At 42.5% G+C, this 23,517-nt stretch overlaps 1 protein-coding gene and 1 long non-coding RNA gene across 5 annotated transcripts in view; one reads left to right on the top strand and one right to left on the bottom strand.

Annotated features, from left to right (window-relative positions):
* Positions 1 to 22,732, bottom strand: part of LOC117346637 — a 62,427-nt gene extending 39,695 nt beyond the window's left edge. The window contains exon 1 of one of the 2 annotated variants that reach the window (XR_004536644.1): positions 22,538 to 22,732. This is a non-coding gene — a long non-coding RNA (uncharacterized LOC117346637). Of the gene's footprint in view, positions 1 to 22,092; positions 22,218 to 22,537 lie in introns of those variants that run through there. The other variant, XR_004536643.1, reaches the window with a different exon arrangement.
* PDE4B (phosphodiesterase 4B) overlaps positions 22,330 to 23,517 on the top strand; it is a 522,826-nt gene continuing 521,638 nt past the window's right edge. For 2 of the 3 annotated variants that reach the window (XM_033916537.1, XM_033916534.1), the window contains exon 1: positions 22,330 to 22,679. The gene's annotated coding sequence lies outside the window, so the exon portion shown is untranslated. Of the gene's footprint in view, positions 22,680 to 23,072; positions 23,091 to 23,517 lie in introns of those variants that run through there. The other variant, XM_033916536.1, reaches the window with a different exon arrangement.

Raw genomic sequence — 23,517 nt, 5'->3', positions numbered from 1 at the left:
GTCCAATTTGACACGGACTAGAGGACATGTAATGAAGCTAAGGGGGGACAGGTTCAGGACTAATGTCAGGAAGTTCTGCTTCACTCAGAGAGTGGTTGACGCCTGGAATGCCCTCCCAGAGGAGATTATTGCGGAATCAACCGTCCTAGGCTTCAAGAGCAAACTAGATGCATATCTCCTTAAGAGAGGCATATAAGGATATGGTGGACTATAAATTACGCCAGGTGTACACCTGGCAGGGCCTCCGCGTGTGCGGATCGCCGGACTTGATGGACCGAAGGTCTGATCCGGAGATGGCAGTTCTTATGTTCTTATGTTCTTATGTTAACTTTCAAGATTCTACACGGCATCCTTCCTCCCTTTTTTCCACTATCTTGGAATTCCTCGAATCCTAATACCACCAGATCCACCCAAAAATTCAAACTATCCTCATTAAAAGGATATCCCATGCAGGAAAACTAGGGACATCCCTCTCCTTCAGAATCGCAGAGCTCTGGAATAACCTTACTATCTCACTTCGGAATCTGGGCTCCCTCCAACTTTTCCGAAAACATCTGAAAACTTGGCTATTCTCAAAAATGTAATACTTCCTCCCTCTTTGCTTTACTATGTCCCTCTAAACATTCTCTATACTAAGTACTGTAACTCTTCATTGGAGTTCCTTCTCTATACCAATTCCTGTAAACCCTGCCGAGCTCTACGATTGTGGAGAGGATGCGGTATACAAACTTAAGGTTTAGTCTAGCTTAGGGTTACTAGGCGTCCTTGAGGCAGACGCTGGTATATTACACCAGGTTTTACTTGCCTTAATTTACTGGCACCCAACTTGGATGCCTAATGATGCCTAAATCAACCGTGCCTATTTTCTGCCCCTAACCATGCCTACTTTTCAGGTAGGCATCATTAAGTGTCAGAGAGTGTCTCCACTTAGTCATCTCTAGGTGTCCTAAGAGTTTGGCACCAAACTCTTAATTGGCTATTTTAACTTCTTTTTGATTGGCTTAAAATTGGTGCAGTGAATTACCACACCATTTAAGCCAATTTAAAAAAAAATGTTGAACGTGGATTCCAAAGTTAGGCATCACTGAGTGTCCTCAATTAGGGCACCTAGTGGCACCTAATATAGGCAACCAATACAGAATTTGGCCTCTACTGCCTCCTGTTTAGGAGGTTCAAAAGGCTTCTGCATTATAGAGGTACTAACCAGTTTGCGCATTGGTAATGTCAGTGCCCTAGCTGATTAGTGCCCTGACACGCCGCCTCCAATAAATAAATGCTGCATGCTTACCTCTGGATTCTATATAGGGTGCACAGATGCACCTAACTTGGGTGCCAGCTTTTACTTCAGGTTTTAACAGGCCTGTCATTTAAATTTAGGTGTGGACATTGGTGCGAAACAATATTCTATAAAGTGCTAGTCTGCTGTTCAACTTGTGGGATCCCTTAAATATTTATGTACGATCATTGATCGTCAACTTTCATCCAACAGATAGTATCACAGGGGTGTCCAACCTTTTGGCTTCCCTGGGCCGCAATGGCCAAAGAAAAAAAATGTTTCTGGGGCCGCACAAATGCGCCAACGCTACAGCAAGACAGAGGAGGGAGCCGGCAAGACGGTAAACACTGCAACACCCTTGTCCGGGGCCGCACAAAACACTTCATGGGGCCGCAGGTTGGATACCCCTGTGTTAGAACATGTGGTTTCTTTATTTTCCACAAACTATGCTCTTTACACAGTCTTTCATGCTCTTCTCATTTCATAGCTAGACTATTGTAATATTGCATATGCTCGGCTACCTCGTACTTTGAAGACTATGGCCCAAAATCTATAAACGGCGCCTTAATTAGGCACCAGTAGGTGCCCAACCAGTGCCTAACTTAAGTGGTAAAGCTGTTTAAAGATTTAAAAATCATTAAAAACAACAATGTAGGGGCCCAGAGGCGCCTACAAAATCCGACACCTAGATCGCATAATACAGGGGCACTTTAGAATGGCTAAGGTTGATGTAGGCGTGGCTAACATTGGAAACAACCTTAGGCATCCTTAACTGCCTATGTAGACGCAATTCATGACAAACATAGGTGCCGGAAATGTAGGCCTCAAAAGCTATGACCTACATTTCTGACACCTATGTTTGAGGTAGCTACAATTCTACAAATGGTGCTGTTGTGTGATTGACTTATGATTGGTGGCTGCTTTTTTTATTTTTTATTTTTTTAAGGTGGCCGCTGATACCGGCACTGTCTGTAGAATCCATCCCTAAGGCATTTGGTGGCCAGTGACTTGCTGAGATGGACTCGGATTTCTGTGAATGGATTACTATTTGGCCTTATCTGGGTGGGTTTTTATTTGTTGTGTGTTCTGAATGATGCTTTCCTGTCTTAATTATGGACTTCCTTTCTACTATCTGTTATTTTTAGTATTGTAAACTGCTCTGATCTGCATGGCATTTAAAGGCGGTCCAGAAAATGTGAATAAAGAATTCCTCTATCATTCTGTTTTTATAACACCAAAATGTTTTTCTTTAAATTCTAGCTCTGAGAGAATTTTTTTACATAAATAAAATGCAATTACTTTGGCAGACGCCTACACTGCATTGTCTTCTTTAGTTACATGCTAGTCCTTTTTCTGACTCGCATGTACCTAAATATCCCTGCCTAATTCCTAAGTAGCATTATTATTTTTGCCCCTTAAAATCAGAAAGGGCAGTTCTTTAAGGTACTCCTAAATTTAGGCATCATTTGTGTACACCAATTTATTTAATAGGTGCACTTAGATGCATAAATGATGTCACTAATTGCCATTCTCTCACATAAATGCTAGGCTTTGATTCCCACAAATGCTGCAGTTAACTAAATCTTATTTTTTGCTCTCCTTCAATTCTGTACTGTTCAGAAATACCTCAGTATCTCTGCTTTCAATACAATTATTTGTGCTATCGACTTATTACACTTAGATTATTGTAACATCACCTATGTTGGACTCATTGCTAGTCTAACAAAGTGACTACAACCAATACAGAACACAGCTATCCATATCCACTTTGGGGGCAAGAAATTTGACTGTCCTCATCTTTTAATCCAACACCATTGGTTCCTAGTTGAATTCTAGATCAAGCTTAAGATCCTGATTCTGACCAAATGTTTCTGCTTACCTTTCTTCCTTTATCGCCCCATACCTCCCAGCCCACCTTCTTCATTTTATTTTCAAATCCCACTTAACCATCCCCTTCACCAGATGCTCTGCTTTCTTCTATGTAGCCCCAGAATTATGGAATCCCTTACCTTTATCCTTGCTTTCAGACCCTTCTTAACTAAGATTTAGATCCAGCCTAAAAACCTCTCTCTTCCAGAAGACTTTTTTAGGTATCTAACTCTGGTGTCATCCTCATGAGCACTTCTGTGATTATCTCTATAGTTTGTCTCTGCCCTCCTCTTCTCCCCTTTTCTCCACCCCATTTCCTTCCTTTCTGTTTCCTGTTATTTCCTGTTCTTTTCTTGTTCTATTCTTAGTATGTAAACTGCCTTGAACACCCCCTTGTTATGAGGTATAGCAAGTACTTGTTAAACAACGATACAATGGCTGGGGAGCTGCTATTATCCAGAGAAAGCACCTAAACCTAGATTCACACTCCCAAAGCTTACCAACCTCCCTAATTCTATTGGGCACTTAGTTCCTGGACCTGGTGTTACACTTCGGAGGATGCTTCTAACAAACAAATCATGGCCCTAGGGGTTACATTAAAAAAAAACAACAAAAAACTCTTTGTAAAGAAATAGATAAAGATCATTGTAGATTTCTAAACATAGGCATAAATAATCTATGAGATGTTGTTCGGCAACAGCACTTTAAATTACAAAAATTAAAAAGACTAGGGAACACTCAATGAAGTTACATGGAAATACTTTCGCACTCGGAGCCCAATTATGTATATGGTGCCTGGAAAATCAGTGTCAACTAGTGCGGTGCTAAGCACACTTCTATAAAGGTTATGCACTACTTATAGAATCACACTTTAGTGTCATCTAAATGCCGATAGGCAGAGGGAGGAGCCTAAGGCCTATGGGGAGGGGCCTTGGGCAAATGAGCCAGTCAAGAGGATTGTGAAAAATATTTGTACATTCCATGATCTTACACATTTGACATGTGCCACATGTCGTATGACCCTCCTCGGTGGTTGAGTCATTACTGTCCCTGTTTGGTAATAAAACAGGACATAGTATTTTAGATTTTTTGATCTATTCTACGGTAAGCAATCCTTAAATCAAGATCTTTAAATCTCCCTGTTTTTTTGTTGTTTTTTTTAACATTTGCCAGTGTGTTCTCAAAATTTTGGGCTACAACGGGACTTTTTTTTTCTTTTTTTTGCATACGTGAGCACACATGTGATATTTTCACTGTGAACGTATCTGCCCTGTACATTATCTCGTGTTTTAGGAGCTAAAAGCAGATCCCTATTATTATACAGAGCTCTTTTGTTTGCTATATCTATGACTTTATCTGGATAGCCTCTTAACAAATCTCATCTTCAAATCTTTGGACTGAACATAAGAATTGCCGCTGTTGGGTCAAACCAGTGGTCCATCATGCCCAGCAGTCCGCTCATGCGGCGGCCCCCAGGTCAAAGACCAGTGCTCTAAATGAGTCCAGTCTCACTGCATACCTTCCAGTTTAGCAGGAACTTTTCCAACTTTGTCTTGAATCCCTGGAGGGTGTCTTCCCCTGTAACAGACTGGTTCTTGAACTCAACCACTGAGGAGCAAGTTCTTCTTAATCTGAGGAATTGCGAGTATGGGAGGCTTTTCTTGAAAGCCACCGGATGGAAACTAGAAAAGTGAAGTGCTGAGTTCTTATACGTTTCTTTTCGATAGACTTTAGTTAGAAAATTATTCTCAAGAGCCGCGTTGGATCTTTATGCTGAGAACGCTTGAACCGGAAGGTCTGAACAAAGCCCTGGAGTGGCAGCACTTCCATTAAACAACTCCAGTGGTTTAAACTTGAAATGTACATTTATGGTTTTATTTAGGTTTTGTAAGATGTCACCAAGTTTGAACACATCTTTAAACTAAACTAAACTAAACCTTAGGTTTGTATACCGCACCATCTCCATGGTCGTGGAGCTCGGCACGGTTTACAGGAATTGTAATGAGAAAGGAACTCCAGGAAAGGGCTAGATGAAGATCGGAGGAGAGAGAGAAGTTAGAAGGTTAGGATGTCAGATGAGGAGGGAGTGTTAGATTTTTGAGAAAAGCCAGGTTTTCAGATGTTTACGGAAGGGTTGAAGAGCATTCAGGTTCCGAAGAGGGGAGGTAAGGTTGTTCCAGAGCTTGGTGAGTCTGAAGAGGAGGGAAATCCCCAGTGTTCCTGGGAGGGAAATGCCTTTTAATGAGGGGAAGGATAATTTCGATTTTTGGGTGGGTCTGATGGTATTAGGATTTGAGGAGTTCCAAGAAAGCGGAATTAATGTTGGAAGGATGCCGTGGAGGATCTTGAAGGTTAGGCAGATGCATTTGAAGTGGACTCTGGAAGTTATCAGAAGCCAGTGAAGCTTGAAAAGGAGCGGTGAGACTTGATCGAATTTACTTTTTGCAAAGATAAGCTTGGCCGCGGCATTTTGAATCTTTCATGTCAGCCACGAATAAAAGAAAGAGAGAGAGAACAACCAGGAGAAAACAAAACCACAGACACAGATACAAAGAAACAAAAATGGAATTGTCCAGATCAGAATGATGTGCACTAAAAAAGTGTCCTCCAACTCATCTGATAATGTGAAGATCTTTATTCTTCCAATGTCACAATGGTACATTCAAACGACTCTATGACTCGACATGTACATGTTTCGGCCAACAGGCCTGCCTTAAGAGTCTTGAGAATCACGAATGATGATATACAAAGAATGCTACCACTCACATAGATTTGACCAAAATTCAAATAAGGAATGTCATTTCCATGAAGTGATCATTCAGCTTTTACTGTGCTTATGTAATGCAGCTAGTCCAATTCCTCTTATGAGATTGATTTTGGCGTTGTGACACCTTGATGTTACTGGCAGTCTCATTTAGGAATGCTGATAGCTACTCAGTGCACATCTTCTTACATCTTGTAACATGTGCCCCTTTTTATGTTGTGACCTGCCTGTAAGACAGCTTCAGATATTAAGGCCAGTCCTAGTAGGGCACCAAACAGGTTCCTGGAGTATCCTGGTAAATTTCTACAGGAGATAGAGTGGATGAGGTTGCTTTGGGGAATTCGGAAGGTATTGGGAGTGGGAAGGAGCTAGCAGTATTAAGTCGTTTGCAGGAATTTCTTGAAAATCATATTGTGGTTGTAAAATTATAACAATAAAGATTAATAAAGGAAGATGAATTATGTTGGTGAGAAAAATTAACACATAAACTGGAAATTAAAAACGCACTCATTCATACAAAAATTGGAGGAAAAACCCCCGCAAAAGTCCCTGTGTACACAGCTTGATAACTGAATTGCAAACACTAGAATACTTCCCCAGATGGAAAAGGGAGCCTAACACATGGCACTCGCACCACTTCACTTTCACATGACACATCAACCACTCAACAGATTCACACTGACAACAATTTTGGCCGCAGCTTTATTGACAATTTCCAACATAACAATGTGGTAACCTAAAATCAACCTAACCCATCTTCCAGGCCAGCCACTTACTAACAATCTTCACTTGTCAGCTAGTTGGTAATGACCTAGCTGCCCTTTAAACATTCTCAAAATTGTATTCATGTTTTAATATATACAGTATTATCTCCCTTCCCCCATGAGACCTGCGGTGTCGCCCAGCCTCACCATTACATGTAACGGTATCACATACAAGTATTCTACACCCATAACTCCTTTAACAACTTCAAACATATTGCATGGCCACCTGGAAGAACCCTATTTCCTCCACAGCAGTGACAGCAAAAGCTTTTTACTGCTCCCCCCAATAACTATAATTCAGCTGCGGCCAGTGGAGTTCCCATAAATTGATTCCAACAAATCCTGAACTGTAAATAAAAATATATCCAAACCAGTATCAGATAAATAAATACCATCCAAACAGGAAAGTCCTGGACAGTCAACTATTAACAAATCATATGTCAAATCCATACCCCCCAAAGAACCCACCAATTTAGACACCTCTACATTGACACCTTTCACACTCCTGTCCGATTTCCAAACTAAATGAGGAATAATTTGGGACCACACCACCCGACTGCAAGAAAAATCACAGGACAACTGCTCAAAATTCGGCTTCATGTGCCTAATATAAATCATTTCCCCCCTAAATGGACTAAAATTAAATAAGGATAAGAAAAACATTGAGCATCATATACAGTTGATAGCAATGATCCCATTGCATTTCTCGAATTCCCAGCCACTGAATTGTGATGGCCCAAATGAGAAAGGCCAAGACTAGACCCCCATTGGAATTCCACTGCATGTTTTCCAACCCAAAATATGAAGATTTCCTGCCCCAAACAGCTGAGTGGCAGGAGTCTTTCCCCTGCCTCTCGCCTGTTCGAGCTTCCCCTGCCGGCTCTGCACATCTGTGAGAGTCACTCTCGCAGCGATGACTCGGCATGGAGAGTCAGGGATTACGACGAACCTCCGTATGAATCATTTACATGCAAACCTTTTAGTGCATGAATAGCTCTTTTAGAATCGGTAAAAAAAAAAACGGATCAGAGCAGACCCACATGGTCTTACCGATCCTCAAGTGATAATGGACCTTACTTTATAGGTGAAGTAGTGCAGGAACATTATTAAATCCTTAGGAATAAAGCAGCATTTCCATGCAGCATATTACCCGCAGAGTGCAGGTAGTATGGAGTGTAAAAATTTCCTTATTAAAATCAAATTCATTATCAAAAATTGGGCAGGAAACTGAGCTTGACTTCTTTGAAGGTGTGAATAAACATATGGACAAAGGCGAGCCGTTTGATGTAGTGTATCTAGATTTTCAGAAAGCTTTTGATAAAGTTCCTCATGAGAGGCTTCTGAGAAAATTTAAAGAGTCATGGGATAGGAGGCAATGTTGAGTTGTGGATTAAGAATTAGTTATCAGACAGAAAACGAAGGGTAGGATTAAATGGCCATTTTTCTCAATGGAGGAGGGTAAATAGTGGAGTGCCGCAAGGATCTGTACTGAGCCAGTGCTATTTAACTTCTTTTATAAATGATCTATAAATTGGAACAAGTGAGATGATTAAATTTTCAGATGACACTAAACTGTTCAAAGTTGTTAAAACATATGCAGACTGTGGAAAAATTACAGAAAGACGTTAGGAAATTGGAAGACTGGGCATCCAAATGACAGATGAAATTTAATGTGGACAAATGCAAAGTGATACACATTAGTAGAAATAATCCAAATCATAGTTACTGGATGCTAAGGTCCACCCTGAGGGACAGCACTCAAGAAAAAGATCTGGGTGTCATCATGGACAATATGATGAAACTTTCTGCCCAATGTGCGGCGGCAGCCAAGAAAGCAAACAAGAGGCTAGAAATTATCAGAAAAGGGATGGTAAACAAGACTAAGAATGTTATAATGCCTCTGTATCATTCAGTGGGGCAACCTGACTGAGTATTGCATTCAGTTCTGGTCTCCTTATCTCAAGAAGGATATAGCGGAACTAGAAAAGGTTCAAAAAAGAGCAACCAATGTAATTAAGTGGATAGAATTCCTCTCGTATAAGGAAAGACTGCAAAGGTTAGGGCTCTTCAGCTTGGAAAAATGACAGCTGAGGGGAGATATGATCAAAATCTATAAAATCTTGAGTGATGTAGAACGGGTACAAGTGGATCAAGTTTTTACTCCATTGAGTGTCTCCTAGTCTTTGTAATTTTTGATGAAGTTAGAGTAATACTTTTAAAACCAATAAGAGGAAATATTTTTTCACTCAGAGAATAGTTAAGCTCTGGAATGCGTTGCCAGAGGATGTGGTAAGAATGGTTAATGTAGCTGGTTTAAAAAAAAGGTTTGGACAATTTCATGGAGGAAACGTCCATAGTCTATTATTGAGAAAGACATGGGGGAAGCCACTGCTTGCCCTGGATCAGTGGCATGGAATGTTGCTACTATCTGGCTTTTTGCCAAGTACTTGTGACTTGGATTGGCCTCTGTGAGGACAAATTACTGGGCTAGATGGACCATTGGTCTGAACCAGTAAGGCTAGTGTTATGTTCTAAAGTGGGTATAGGCCTTTCCCTATACTTTGGTGCTCAGCAATCAATCTCATAGAAAAACAGGAGTGACATTTTATGAGATTGTGACGGGTAGGCCCATGAGAACCTTTCCTGCTAAAATAGGAAGCTCAGATTTGAATCTATTAAGAGGAGATGCTTTGCATTATTGTCAGGCTTTAACCCATTCCCAGGTGCGAGATGCGTTGCCAGATAAACCAGACGGACTTATGCATGACCTGAAACCTGGAGACTGGGTGTTTGAGTGTGTATGTGCGAAAGGTGTGTCTGTCACCAAGGTGGGATGACCCTTTTCAAGTGCTGTTGATGACAAACACTGCTGTGAAGTGTGAAGGTGGTTTAGCTTGGATGCATGCATCTCATTGCTGAAGAGCCAGGTTACCTACAATAACTGATTCTTGGACTGTCGGTCAAGGAGATGGATTATACTTGACTTAAGAAAACAAAGAATTAAAAGACTGTAATGAGTTCTATTGACATTTCAGAAATAGCAGAGACCAGAGCTTGCTGAACTCATTTGGGAGACCAGGAATTTCAAGAGAATCTGATAGTGGTGTTTGACCTTTGTGTGTAACCTTTATTTTTTTATTATCTCATTGTTAATAATTCAAGTTCATTTCTTCTATCAGTTCTTAGGCACATCTTGCTTGACATAAAATGGGCCTAACAGTAATCAAAAATGTGGGGATTTTTTTTCTTTCCTGTTCTTTTATTAGGGTTTAATTGGAATATTAAACTTGCTGGTACACTACATGAAATTTTGCATTTTTCTGATTGATGGTTTTTCCCTGATTAGTGCACCTTTAACATAGAAACATAGAAACATAGAAATTGACGGCAGAAAAGGGCTATAGCCCATCGAGTCTGCCCATACCAATGACCCACTCCCTGATTCTTACTCTCCTAGAGATCCCACATGAATATCCCATTTCCTCTTGAAATCTAACACGCTGCTGGCCTCAATCACCCGCTGAGGCAGCTCGTTCCAATGATCGACCACCCTTTCGGTGAAGAAGTACTTCCTAGCATCACCCTGAAATTTCCCTCCCCTGATTTTCAGCGAGTGTCCTCTGGTTACCGAGGGCCCCGTAAGATTGAAGATATCATCTTTCACCACTGTACGCCCAGTAATATACTTAAAGGTTTCAATCATGTCTCCTCTCTGTCTTCGCTCCTCCAATGAGTACATCTGCAGTTTTTTTAACCTTTCTTCATACGTGAGATCCCTGAGCCCCAAAACCATCCTGGTAGCCATTCGCTGAACCGACTCAATTCTCAACACATCTTTTCGGTAGTGTGGTCTCCAGAATTGAACACAATACTCGAGATGAGGTCTCACCATGGATCTGTACAGTGGCATTATTACTTCAGGTTTTCTGCTGACAAAACCCCTACGGATACAGCCCATCATTTGTCTTGCCTTGGATGAAGCCTTCTCTACCTGATTGGCAGCCTTCATATCGTCGCTAATGATCACTCCTAAATCACGTTCCATCGTAGTCCTGGACAAGGTTTCACCATTTAGTGTGTAAGTTCTGTGTGGATTTTTTTTGCCTAGATGCATTATTTTACATTTTTTAGCATTGAAGCCTAGCTGCCAAGTTGCTGACCACTGCTCGAGCTGTCTTAGGTCCTGCGTCATAAAGTCAGGCACACTGCTTTTGCCAACTATGTTGCATAGTTTGGCATCGTCGGCAAACAGTGATACTTTTCCTCTAAGTCCTTGGGTCAAATCTCCTATGAATAAATTGAATAGAATCGGCCCTAAGACGGAGCCCTGAGGTACTCCACTCATCACTGCTGACATTTTGGAAGGGGTACCGTTTACCATCACCCTTTGAAGCCTACCATCTAGCCAATCCCTTACCCATGTTGTGAATGTATCCCCTAATCCCATCGATTTTAGTTTGTTCAACAGCCTGCGGTGTGGAACGCTATCAAAAGCTTTGCTGAAGTCCAAATATATCACGTCAAGGGACTCACCGGCATCCAGATGATTGGTCACCCAATCAAAGAAGTCAATCAGATTAGATTGGCAGGACCTTCCCCTGGTGAATCCGTGTTGCTGTGGATCACGTAGATTTTCTTCATCTAGAATTTTGTCAAGTTCCTGTTTGATCAGTGTTTCCATGAGTTTGCACACTATGGATGTAAGACTCACCGGTCTGTAATTTCCTGTCTCTGTTCTGCAGCCCTTTTTGTGGAGTGGAATTACGTTAGCTGTTTTCCAGTCTAGGGGTACTTTTCCCGTGCGCATGGAAAGATTGAAGAGTACGGATAGTGGTTCAGCCAGAACTTCACTCAGCTCTCTGAGTACCCTGGGGTGTAGATTGTCAGGTCCCATGGCTTTGTCTACTTTGAGTCTTGAAAGTTCGTGGTAGACGCTACTAGGTGTAAACTCGTAATCGCGAAACAGATCATTTTGGCTGTCTCTTATTTGTAGTTGTGGACCATTTCCCGGTGCTTCACAGGTGAATACTGAGCAGAAGTATTCGTTTAGCAGTTCTGCCTTGGTAGTATCAGATTCTGCGTAGTTTCCATCTGATTGCCTAAGGCGTTCTATTCCATTTTTGTTTCTCTTCCTGTCGCTAATATACCTAAAGAAGGATTTGTCCCCTTTTTTAATGCTCCGTGCTAGATCTTCCTCTGTTTGAAGTTTGGCTTCCCTGACTGCCTTTTTGACAGCCTTAGATCTGGTCAGATAGTCTTCTTTTGCCTCCCTTTTCCCAAGATGTTTGTAGTTGATAAATGCTTCTTTTTTTATTTTAATAAGGTCCGAAATTTCCTTGTTGAACCATTGTGGTTTTTTGTTTCTCCGGCGTTTGCTTACTGTTTTTACGTAGCGGCTAGATGCTTTGTTCAGGATGGATTTTAGATTTGACCACATAGTTTCCGGATTGTCAGTTTCTGCATGGTTTTGCAGCTCTTGATGGACAAAGTCTCTCATGTGGTCGAAATCTGCCTCCCTAAAGTTGAGGACCCTCGTTGCTGTGTTTGATTTAGAGAAGCCTTTTCTGAGGTTGAGCCATACCATGTTGTGGTCACTGGAGGCCAGCGTGTCTCCCACCGACACTTCCGAGACACTGTCTCCATTTGTGAGTACCAGGTCCAGTATTGCTTTTTTTCTGGTGGGCTCTAATACCATTTGTTTTAGTTGTGCACCCTTAATGGAGGTTACTATTCTTTTGCTACCGCTCGTAGTTGCTGAGAGGGTGTTCCAGTCAGCATCTGGCATGTTGAAGTCGCCTAGCAGTACTGTGTCACCACGCAAAGTGATGTTCTCTATATCCTCAATCAATTCTTTGTCTTTGTCTTCCTTTTGTCTCGGTGGCCTGTACACCACACCGAGGTAAAGGCATTTTTCGTTCCCTCTGGCAAGGTTTACCCAAAGGGATTCCCCTGTGTATCTAACCTCTGTGATCCTGGTAGTTTTGATATTATCCTTAGTGTATAGTGCTACCCCCCCCTCCTAATTTGCCCTCTCTGTCCCGACGAAGTAGATTGTAGCCTGGTATAACCATATCCCACCCATGCGAGTCTGTGAACCAGGTCTCGGATATCGCTACTATGTCAAGATCAGCATCCCTTATTTCTGTTTCCAGTTCCAGGATTTTGTTGCCCAAGCTGTGTGCATTAACATACATTGCTCTCCAAATTTGTGATGATATGCCTATCCCCGTTAGTGTGGCTCTTGTTTTTTTGTGTATGCTATGGGTACTTACCTTAGGCTCAGAAGTGTGGGTTTTATTTGTTTCTCCAGGATGGATCCTTACTTCTCTGGTATGTATGTGTGAACCCTCCCCCAACTTACCTAGTTTAAAGCCTTCCGAAGTAGATGTGCTAGTCGATGTCCAAAAACTTTCTTGCCTCTCTTTGTTAGGTGAAGTCCGTCAGGTCCCTGTAGTCCTTGTAGCGCCGCTCCGTGGTCCAGGAATCCAAAGTTCGTCTCTAAACACCATTCTCGAAGCCACTCGTTGGTCCTATGGATGCGCTCTTCCCTGTCTCTGCCTTTGTCTCTTACCGGGAGAATTGATGAGAAGACCACCTGTGCTCCTGTCTGCTTTAGTTTTCTTCCCAGGGCCTCGAAGTCTTTAGGGATGCTGTCTGATGTGCTTCTGGCAGTGTCGTTGGTACCTACATGAATGAGAAACATAGGGAAATGGTCAGTGGGTTTCAGAAGTTTGTCTATACTGGTGGTGATGTCGCGGATCCTGGCTCCAGGGAGACAGCAGACCTCCCTCGACTGCAAATCTGGTCTGCAAATTGGTCCTTCGGTGCCTCTTAGCATGGAGTCTCCGATGACCACCACTCTGCGCTCCTTCCGAGGGGGGATGGATCTAGCAGCGAGAACTGCAGCCGGTGTTCTGTGTTCGGAATCATCCTCTGCTTCATCCTCGTCAGTTCCTTCTTGAAGGACGTGAAATCTGTTTTTCAGGGAAAGTTGTGGCGTTGGTGTTGAACTGCCCTGTTTGAGAGAAAAAGAAGAAGAAGGTGAGAATGGGGGGGGGTTTCTTTGCTTGCCAGTAGAAGAGGTTACCAGCTTTACAGACCTCTAAGATAGCTAGAGGGATACCTGCACAAAATCCAAAGAGATTGTCTATTGTTAAAGTGAATTGGAGCGAGGCCCTGAACATTCAAAAAAATGCCACATAACTGTATGCAAGCCAATGGACCAGTGTGTTTAGGAAAATTGACAGGAGGGATGCCTATTTCCTCCTGCCGACAGGCTCCCCTCTTCAAAATGTTGGGCCTTTCCCTTCTCGGTGCACCCTGGGATGTATCGGGATGGGGCCTAAGGCCCCGCTTGGCCAGGTGCCTAAGCCTCTCATATGGGAGGGGTGTTAGGTGCCTGGGCCAATCAGAGTCTTGAGCCACTCTGAGTGCATCCCAGGGTGAGGAGAAGGCCCACCATTTTGAAGAGGCGAGCCTGCCAACAGGAGGGAGTAGGCATCCCTCTGCCAGTTTTCCATCCATTTGTGGACCATTGAACTAGATTTTAATTAAATATCTTGGAATGAGACTAAACTTATTCAATGGTGTCAGTATTATTTAATCTATGCTGGGAGGGGGAAACACTATGAGGTATTTGATTAGGAGGATTGTGAAGAATATAGAGCACTACCACCTATAAGAGGATGGGACTATCCATGGAGAGGTTATTATAATCCATTGAGAATTTATGAACCCCTTATTCCTAACTAGTACTTCTCTAGAGGACTTGAAGCATTGGCAGGACATTACTTTGTATGTGGTAATAAGGCCTATACAAAATTACTTCAAAATTGGGGTGGGATATGTTATTTGAGCTATTTACATCCTCTTATTTCCCTTCATCAGGAATTCCATAACCTGGCACCATGAGCCACCTCTCCTCCTACGCAGAGTCAGAAGCAATGAGACCAGGAAGAAGCACATAAGCTGATTAACATTATAAAACTACTGAAAGTTTGGTCATCAGAATCTATGCTGGCTCTTAATACCCTTTAGAACCAATGCTGCACTATCAGTGCATGGAGGAGCCATACTCATAAAGTTCTCCAAGATCAGGATGGCCGATATGTTATAGTCCTGGGGGAATTATGGGGGCATAATCTATATGCTCCTAATGTGTATAACCATAAATTTTTTTCAGCTTGCTTGCCAAGATAGCCATGTATCCTGATTACCAACCGTTGGTGGGGGGGAGGGGGGGATTTTAACATCACTGTGGATCCTGCCCTGGACTGTAGTCCGGCAAAGATGGGGACAAGGGACCACTGAGTCAAGGGGGTAAATTTTCTGCTTAGCCAGTTGCAGTTGTTGGACATTTGGAGGATTTTGCATCCCACGGAACGGATCTGTGGAGATCTAGGTGATGAACTGTGTAAAGACTTTGGTGCCTTAGCTAGGTGACTCCTTTATAGAATTACCCCCAAATACTCGTAGCACATCTTTGAATATCCATTTTTATATATCATAGATTTTATATTTTTGCAATATACATTTAATCAAAATCATTCACAATTGATATTCCCAAGTCATGGAAGTATCATTAAGGTCCCCTGCATGAGATCTACGGCACCATTAATTTAATTTTCAGATTTATAGTCCATCTTCCTCCAGAAGAGAAGCCAACAATGCAGCAACATTAACTTCTTGTAGCATGAAAAATCTAATGAAAATAGGAGCCTCTGCTGGCTGCCTTAATACTTATTGAATCAGCAGGCCAATGTGGCATCCACATTCACCGTGTTGATCATTTAACTTCATTTCAGCCTTTAATAAAAATCCTGTCCTGATTGTCTTATACTTATCCCATTGCATTCAGCAGGATGACAAATACCAGAGACTAGAAAAACACGACTGGACTAATATAATGCACATAAATCTTTTGCAACACCTTTGGCTCCAAAGATGTTTTTCTATCTTTTGAAAAAGGCATTGTGCTGACTGTTTCCTAAATAAGGTTAATGTGTTTTAACATGTAGCATGAATTGCTCACTTTAAATTTAATGTGGATTTTTTTGGATGATGCAGTGAAGCAGGACACCAAAATCATCTTCTTATCTGTTAAAGGAGGAAGGAGCAGATATTCAGTTAGTGGCGGTGAGCATTTTTAGGTAGGAACTTAAACTGTGATGAATATCAACCCTTATATTTCTGCATGATGAATAGTATGGGGACAGGTTCTAGCTCCATAGTCTAAACCTATAGAAAATGTATACTTCACTTCTGTGTAAAAAAAAAAATAAATTGTTATAGTTGTAGTTTTACTCAGTGGCTGAACACAACTGGGAGGGGAGGGGGGGGGATTCTTTAGGCAAAGAAGACCTCTAGGTCTTGTAGGGTCTTTTATAGCTGATTTAAATTTGTGTGTATATGTGTGTTTCTGTGAATGTATGTTCACCCTCTCCAAGGTAGGGAGAACGAGAGGGCACTCTCTAAAATTGAACGGGGATAGATTCCGTACGAACGTAAGGAAGTTCTTCTTCACCCAGAGAGTGGTAGAAAGCTGGAACGCTCTTCCGGAGTCTGTCATAAGGGAAAACACCCTCCAGGGATTCAAGACAAAGTTAGACAAGTTCATGCTGAACCAGAACGTATGCAGGTAGGGCTAGTCTCAGTTAGGGCGCTGGTCTTTGACCAGAGGGCTGCCGCGTGCTGGGCACGATGGACCACTGGTCTGACCCAGCAGCGGCAATTCTTATGTTCTTATGTGTGTTTGGTGACGTTGGGGGGGTCTGACGTATAGAAATATGTACCACTTTGGCTTGCTCTCCCATACCTAGCCTTTCTCCTGTTGCCACCCTAAATATTTTGGTCTAAAGGTTCCTGTGCCTCTCTTCTTTTCAGACCACCTCCCCTCTAACCCTCCCACTCCCACACTCTCTGTTTCTTCCTCCTCCACTCACCCTCCCTTCTCCCTCAGGCTGCTCACTCTCTTCTCAGATCTCAGCAGCTGCTTTCTTGCTTCCATCTCCCAATCAAAGCTGAAGATGCCTTTGCCAACTCCTTCATCCTGTTATTGCCAGATATTCAATGCTGGGCTATGTCCTGGCACCGGTATTCAATAGCCGGGTTTATGCATTCAGCTATCTTTTAACCAGTTAAGTGTGATTTTCAGCACTTATCCGCCTAAGCAACACCATATAAAGATAGGATTGATTTTTATGTGGTCTGATATGGCTCCTTAACATAGGTGGTTAAGTACCAACTCCCACCCCTTGACCTCCTACAAAATAGTCAGCTTTCACTTTACTGGTCTGGGATGATACTCAGTATCACTAACAAATTAAGTACTGCTGAATATCAGCAGATTGCCCCACACAATGATGTTTCTGGATAGTTAAATCACGTTGAATATCTCTGTCAACCTCAGCATTTTCAGTTGTCCTAACTAATGTCAGCAAAGGCCTATGGGAGATCATATCCTTCATGTCTGACCTTAGGGCATGTCATTGAAAATATCCTTAGCCAGCCTAAATTAAATCGGTGCTTAAAGGTAACAAAGAACCTTGCAGCAAAGAGGTGTTAAGATGTGCTAAGATGTGTTAATGTCTGGTGCTTAAGATGGACAGCTTAAGATATACAATAGGTCCAGGTTCATGAGCTAGCACAGATAGCTGAGATTAATCAGAAACCACTGTCAGAGGCATACTGTAAATTACATTTGACTCCAGTCTGTAAGGGACAGGTCCTCCCTCTTTTCTTCTCCAGTCTCTCACACCTCACTTACCTTATTCACCATTGTTTCAAACAGTTTACAAAAGGTAGGGGTACTTAATTTCAATTTTTAGAACAAGCCTTAAATGTATAAATATGGGAGATTAGAACTCCCCCCCCCTTTTCTTGCCCTCTCTGCAACATCTCTCTCTGTCTGGAACATCACCACCTTCTTCTCTGTCTTGGCTCTGGGCTCTGTAAGGCAGGGAAACTGCCTTTTCTCTCTCATTAATTGTAATGCTTAATTGATGTATCTGTATGAATCTTTCTTTTCTGTAATATTAAGCTTATTTCTGAACAATAGATATATTCTCTATGTAATCACTTCTGGCTCTGCTTGTCATTTGATTTTACTTCCTAATGAATCTTCTGCGAGGGTAAGGAACTGGGTCATTAGCACTCAGACTTGATGGGGTAGGTCAGAAGAGTGGGCAGACTTGATGGGCTGTAGCCCTTTTCTGCTGTCATCTTTCTATGTTCTATGATTGTAAGGCCGCCTCAACATTACCCCTCCAAACCTTACATTTTGGGGGGCTAAACCTTACACTATCCACCCCAAAATGTCTTGAGGTCCTGCTCCTAATTTGATCTGTGAATTTATTTATTTTAAAAATGTATATTCCGCATATCCTGCAATTCTATGCAGAGTACAATAAGACATCCAAATGAGAAATAACAAATTACAACCATTACATACAACACATATATCAATAAGACAGCAAAACAACCTGATACAATAAACATATTACAATACAATACAACCGCCAAACATAAGACAATACTACCAACAATTGACAACACAAACAGAAATACTTAATTGCTGTTACTTGACTGAGACTTGGCTGCTGGTTCATTACTCATTAAAGCACACGAGAACAGAGATGTTTTCAGCTTTTTTTTCTAAACTGTAAAACCAAAGCTGCTTGCTTAGATCCATAGATAGCCTGTTCCAACAAATAGAGCCCTGAACCGAAAACATCACTTTTCCGGTGACTCGAAAGTTTAACCACAGACAGGGAAGGCACATCGAGACAGAGCTGATCTCTAGAGCAGTGTTTTTCAACCTTTTTACACCTATGGACCGGCAGAAATAAAAAAATTATTCTGTGGACCGGCATCGGTCTGTGGACTGGCGGTTGAAGAACATTGGGCTAAGTCGTGGGCCAGACCCCGCCCATCTCTACCCAATCTCCACCCCAGACACCTCCCCCATAATAATACTAATTGCACCTTGCACATCCCGTGCCTCATCTGGAAGCCTTCCCTCTGACGTTGCAACGCCATAGAGAAGGCTTCCGGTTCAGGCACAGGATGCCTGTAGGAGCCACTGCCCATGGCTTTGTGCACTGAATCAGTTAGGAAGAGGGAGCTGGCTCGAAGATAACACCGCATTGATCGCACCGTGGACTGGCGGTTGAAGAACACTGTTTTGGGCCTGATGCATGTGCTAGCCCTGTGGACCGGAAGGAAATTTCTGTGGACCGGCACTGGTCCATGGACCGGTGATTGAAGAACACTGCTCTAGAGCAGTGGTTCCCAACCCTGTCCTGGAGGACCACCAGGCCAGTTAGGTTTTCAGGATAGCCCTAATGAATATGCATGGGAAAGATCTGCATATAATGGAGGTGCCAGCCATGCAAACCTGCTCCATGCATATTCATTAGGGCTATCCTGAAAACCCGACTGGCCTGGTAGTCCTCCAGGACAGGGTTGGGAACCACTGCTCTAGAGTGTAAACTCCGAGCCGGAACGTAAAAGTGCACCAGTGAATATAACAGCTCTGGAGCATCATCCTTCAAAAGTTTAAAAGTTAAACACAGAATCTTAACCCATGGCCTTTTTCCTCCAGGAAATTGTCCAAACTTTTCTTAAAACCAGCTACGCTATCCGCTCTTTTTCGTATTGTGAGCACCAGATCCAGCATCACTTTTTCCACCATTGGTTCTGTCACCATTTGTCTGCCTCTTGAAGGGCATCCATTATTTCTCTACTTCTTTCCAATTCCACAGATATCATTTTCCAATCTGCATCTGGCACCTTGAAATCACCCAGTGCCTCTCTTTTCTTTTCCAAATTTTGGACATCTGCAACAAGATCTTTATCAATTTGCTGCAATTGAGTCGGAGGTCTGTAGACAACACCCATGTGGATAGAAGTTCCATTTTCTCTTTTCCAAGTGATCCATGTTGCTTCTTCCTTTCCCCGGACCAATGCATTTCAGTCGCTTGGATATTGGTCTTTACATAGAGAGCTATTCCTCCACCTTTTTGACCATGTCTGTCCTTCCTAAAAGATTATAGCCCAGTATGTTTGGGTTCTACCCATGGGAATCGCTGAACCATGTCTCAACCAAAATACATTTTAAAAAATCACTTCCAAACACTCAAAAAAACCCAACAATTTTCTGAAGTTCAGAAAAGGACAGTTAGGTCAGGTTTAAACTATAACGTTTCCAATGTTGTGGAAACTCTGCTCTATTCATACCTATTTCGAGTACATTACGGGGTTTCAAAGAAGGACTGGTTAAATTCCTGAAGGATACGGGGATTGAGGGATACAGATAGAGGTAGAGGTAGAGATAGGATTATGAAAGGGTATAGATAGAAGGATAAAGGGGATTGAAGGGCTTTAGACAAAGGATCACCTTACAGGTCATGGACCTGATGGGCCGCCGTGGGAGCGGACTGCTGGGCGCGATGGACCTATGGTCTGACCCAGCGGAGGCAACTCCTTATGTTCTTAGGATAGACTTTTCAAATATTAATGCAATCTTTACTTTTAAGCCTTTTGGATTACAGGAATGGACGTAGCATATTTTGCAGGACCACAAGAACATCGGTGCTGTCTTCTGTATTGTTCACTTGATCTTCACTTTTTTGTTAAGCACATGTGATTTTACAGATATTTTCACAGATATACCATATACACAATTAAGGATGTAGGTGAGGTGGGACAGGCGTAGGTGATTGAAACCTGAAGTCAGGATGTGGCCCTGAAATAATATCTAGATTACAGGCGGTCCTATGATCTGTTCACCCTTGGTTACGATATGCCTGTCCTTCACCCAAAACAAATTGTTGATTTAGAAAACAAAAATGTTCTACATATTCATGCACAATTTATTATGGTAGTAGATATTTTTCAGGATAGAAATATTGAAGCTATCCTAAGTTAGGCAATTAAGAAAGTTTTGCAGTAGTTGATTGAATCATCCATAAAATACCCATTTGTTCTACACCAATGACAAGCAGTGTGGCAGCTTGAAGTCCTTTTGGACTGCTGTGTTATACGTGATTGAGGCTTTTTCTCCACCTGTTAATTAGTATTGCTTCAGGCCAGCCCCACCCCTGGGTGATTTTTTGATCACCTTGTAAGTGTCATGGCTCCGCATCTCTCTCTTCCTGGTTGGGCTGAAAACTTTTTAGCGGCCCCTCGTATTTCTGCCCAGTAGCTATCTGCATCAGACCTATGGCTGGCTCTGGCCACTAGCAAAACAAACTCGGTGCTGGGGGGGGGGGGGGGGGGGCTGCAGTTACAGCACATTGCCACGGTTGGGATTTGAGACATCATTTTGACAAGTAAAGAAACAAGAATGAGCATTAATTAGTGAGCACTGAATTCATTAATGTGCCTCAAAACTTTGCAGTATGCACTGTGAAGCCATCACCTGTAAACCTATAAATTATTTATTACGAGTCTAAATCTTTATTGATTTTCAAACTTTGACAGTGCAATACAAACTAATTGAACATAAAGCACTACATAAACTGTACTATTAAATACACAATACATAAAACAATAATTTTCTCCCCCCTCTTCCCAATTATTAATACAAAAAGACATATGTTATTACAATATTATAATTAAGTAATTTTAATAATCAAAATACATTTCCCTACCCCCTAGGATGTGTAAGGAAATCTAATTGAGAGATATATGACAATGATGTAACAAATGCAAATATTTATAGCCTGCCTATCAATAACATTTTTAAGAGGGTCGCAGTAAAACATCCGAAACAATGACATAACACAGAACATTAACCCTTTCAGGACCATAAGGATCGTAGGCCAATTTTTGTGGTTTTGACGACATTTTTATGGTAAAAAGGGCTTGCAGATGCCAAAAAATTGATTTTTTTTGTGAAATATCATTATTTTTATTTAAAAAAATCAAGCTTCTGGCTTATGGACAGTGTGGCAAGTGAATCTTCTCGTCAATCTGGCAACGACGCTAATGAATGAATGTCGGAACCAGTTTGTTTACATAAAGGCAGTATCATATGGAATCCGTACATATCAAATTTAGAACTGTAGACTATCCCAATCAAAATTTATAGGATTTTAAAGTTATGGGACAAATATGTCCCTTGGTCCTGAAAGGGCTACTAAAGCAATATAATCCATACCAGAACCGTTTAAAAAAATGCACCCAAAAGTTATAATGAACATTTTACAAACTGCAAAGAAAAGGCACGGAGGGGAGGGGAGAAATGTCCTAAAGATAGTTGTTTCCTAATTTGTGACTGCAAGGCAAGCGATGTATTGACCTCACTCCCCTGTATCCACCCCCCCCCCTCCTCAGTAGGCCCAATTGAGTAGGATATCTCTTTAAGAAATTGCCATTGTCTATTGTCAGCGCACACAGGAAGAACTGGTACCACGCACCTGAAGTTACCATCTGATTCATAACACGATTAAACAAATTGCTATTAGGGGAGAGCAGCCGTGGCAGAACCCACTGCCACGATCAAAGAGAAAACCCGCATTCCTGCTGCCTCTCTCCATTGCCTCACAGGGCTTCTCCTTCACACAAGTGAACAAAACTCCTAGGGCGAGAAACGGCACTTAACGGAGGACGGGAAAAAAAAAAAGGAATGACACGTTCTGAGCGGCGAATTGCAAAGCGGGGACGCGGGTGACTGGAGCGAGGCAGCCGGGATTGTTATGAATGGATCTCTTCCCCCGCCCGTCGCCTCGGAACTAGCGCAGCCCCCCGCGCCCCGTCCCTACAGTGCGCGCGGGCTTTCCTCGCGGACGAAGCAGCCCCACCGCGAACTTCAGAGGCGAGACAGGCGCGCGCGCGCGCGCAGACACACACACACACACGCACCGAAGCGCGCTTTCTCTCTGGCGGAGCGCGAGTGTCGCGTGAGGGTCTGGACTGGAGGCGCAGCCCTGAAGCGCTCGCGGCGGCGGAGGACGTACAGCTGCTGCTGCTGCTGCTGCCCTCAGCCTCTGGCTGGAAGACGCAGGTAAGGCGCGCTGCTGCTAAGACACACGGTCAGCCCCTTAAGCACGCGGCCGTCTTTTTCCGCCACGTTCGTGTTGTGTTATCTATCCATTTAACTATTTTTCTGTGAGCAGGCAGGGAAGTGACTCCAAACATTGTTCTAGCTAGAGTGGCTAGAAGGAACCACAGACAAAGGCGAAAGTCGTGCGTGGGAAGGGGGGGGGGGGGACGGCAGACTGATTGTGCCAATGTGTACAGGTGCGCTGAAAGCAGGCCAGGGTCTCCCGCTGCCTCTTAATACTTTTCTTGAACTTGAGCTGCTCGTTTGACAAAGCTGGCGATCACCAACACGTCTTCTGGATTATTTATTTACACTTATTCTGAGGCTGGAACTTTACTGGCCGGTGATGGAATTATTCCCCCCTCCTCCCCGGTTAATAACCAGATGTTATTTGCTGATGAACTTCTGAACCGTAAACCGGCCAGAATAGTTTAGCTGTCGGGCGCCCTGTATATATATAGTATATTGTGCTTGTTAATGCTGAATGGCGAGGAAGTACAATTAATTAACATTTCTGGTTTTGGGCTGTTTTATACCATAGTCTTGGAAAATGATTTGAGGTTTTCAGTTGACACACGCAGGTGTCTAGTAGTGGGTAAACTGTAGTTGTACAAACATTGTTTTATTTTTACTTATGGAGAAAGCGAACATAAATTGTAATACACTTTAAAAATACTTTCTTTCAGATACCAAATGAGAGAACCCCCCCCCCCCCACCTTCCCCATCTAGCCCTGAGTCTGTCACACTTTTGCTGGATACAAATTCTGATCTTTATATGCAGCTCAGGATAATTCACAT

The sequence above is a fragment of the Geotrypetes seraphini genome, chromosome 12 (assembly GCF_902459505.1).
Source record: "Geotrypetes seraphini chromosome 12, aGeoSer1.1, whole genome shotgun sequence".
Lineage (NCBI taxonomy): Eukaryota > Metazoa > Chordata > Amphibia > Gymnophiona > Dermophiidae > Geotrypetes > Geotrypetes seraphini.
This window is presented reverse-complemented; position numbering and strand designations above follow the sequence as displayed.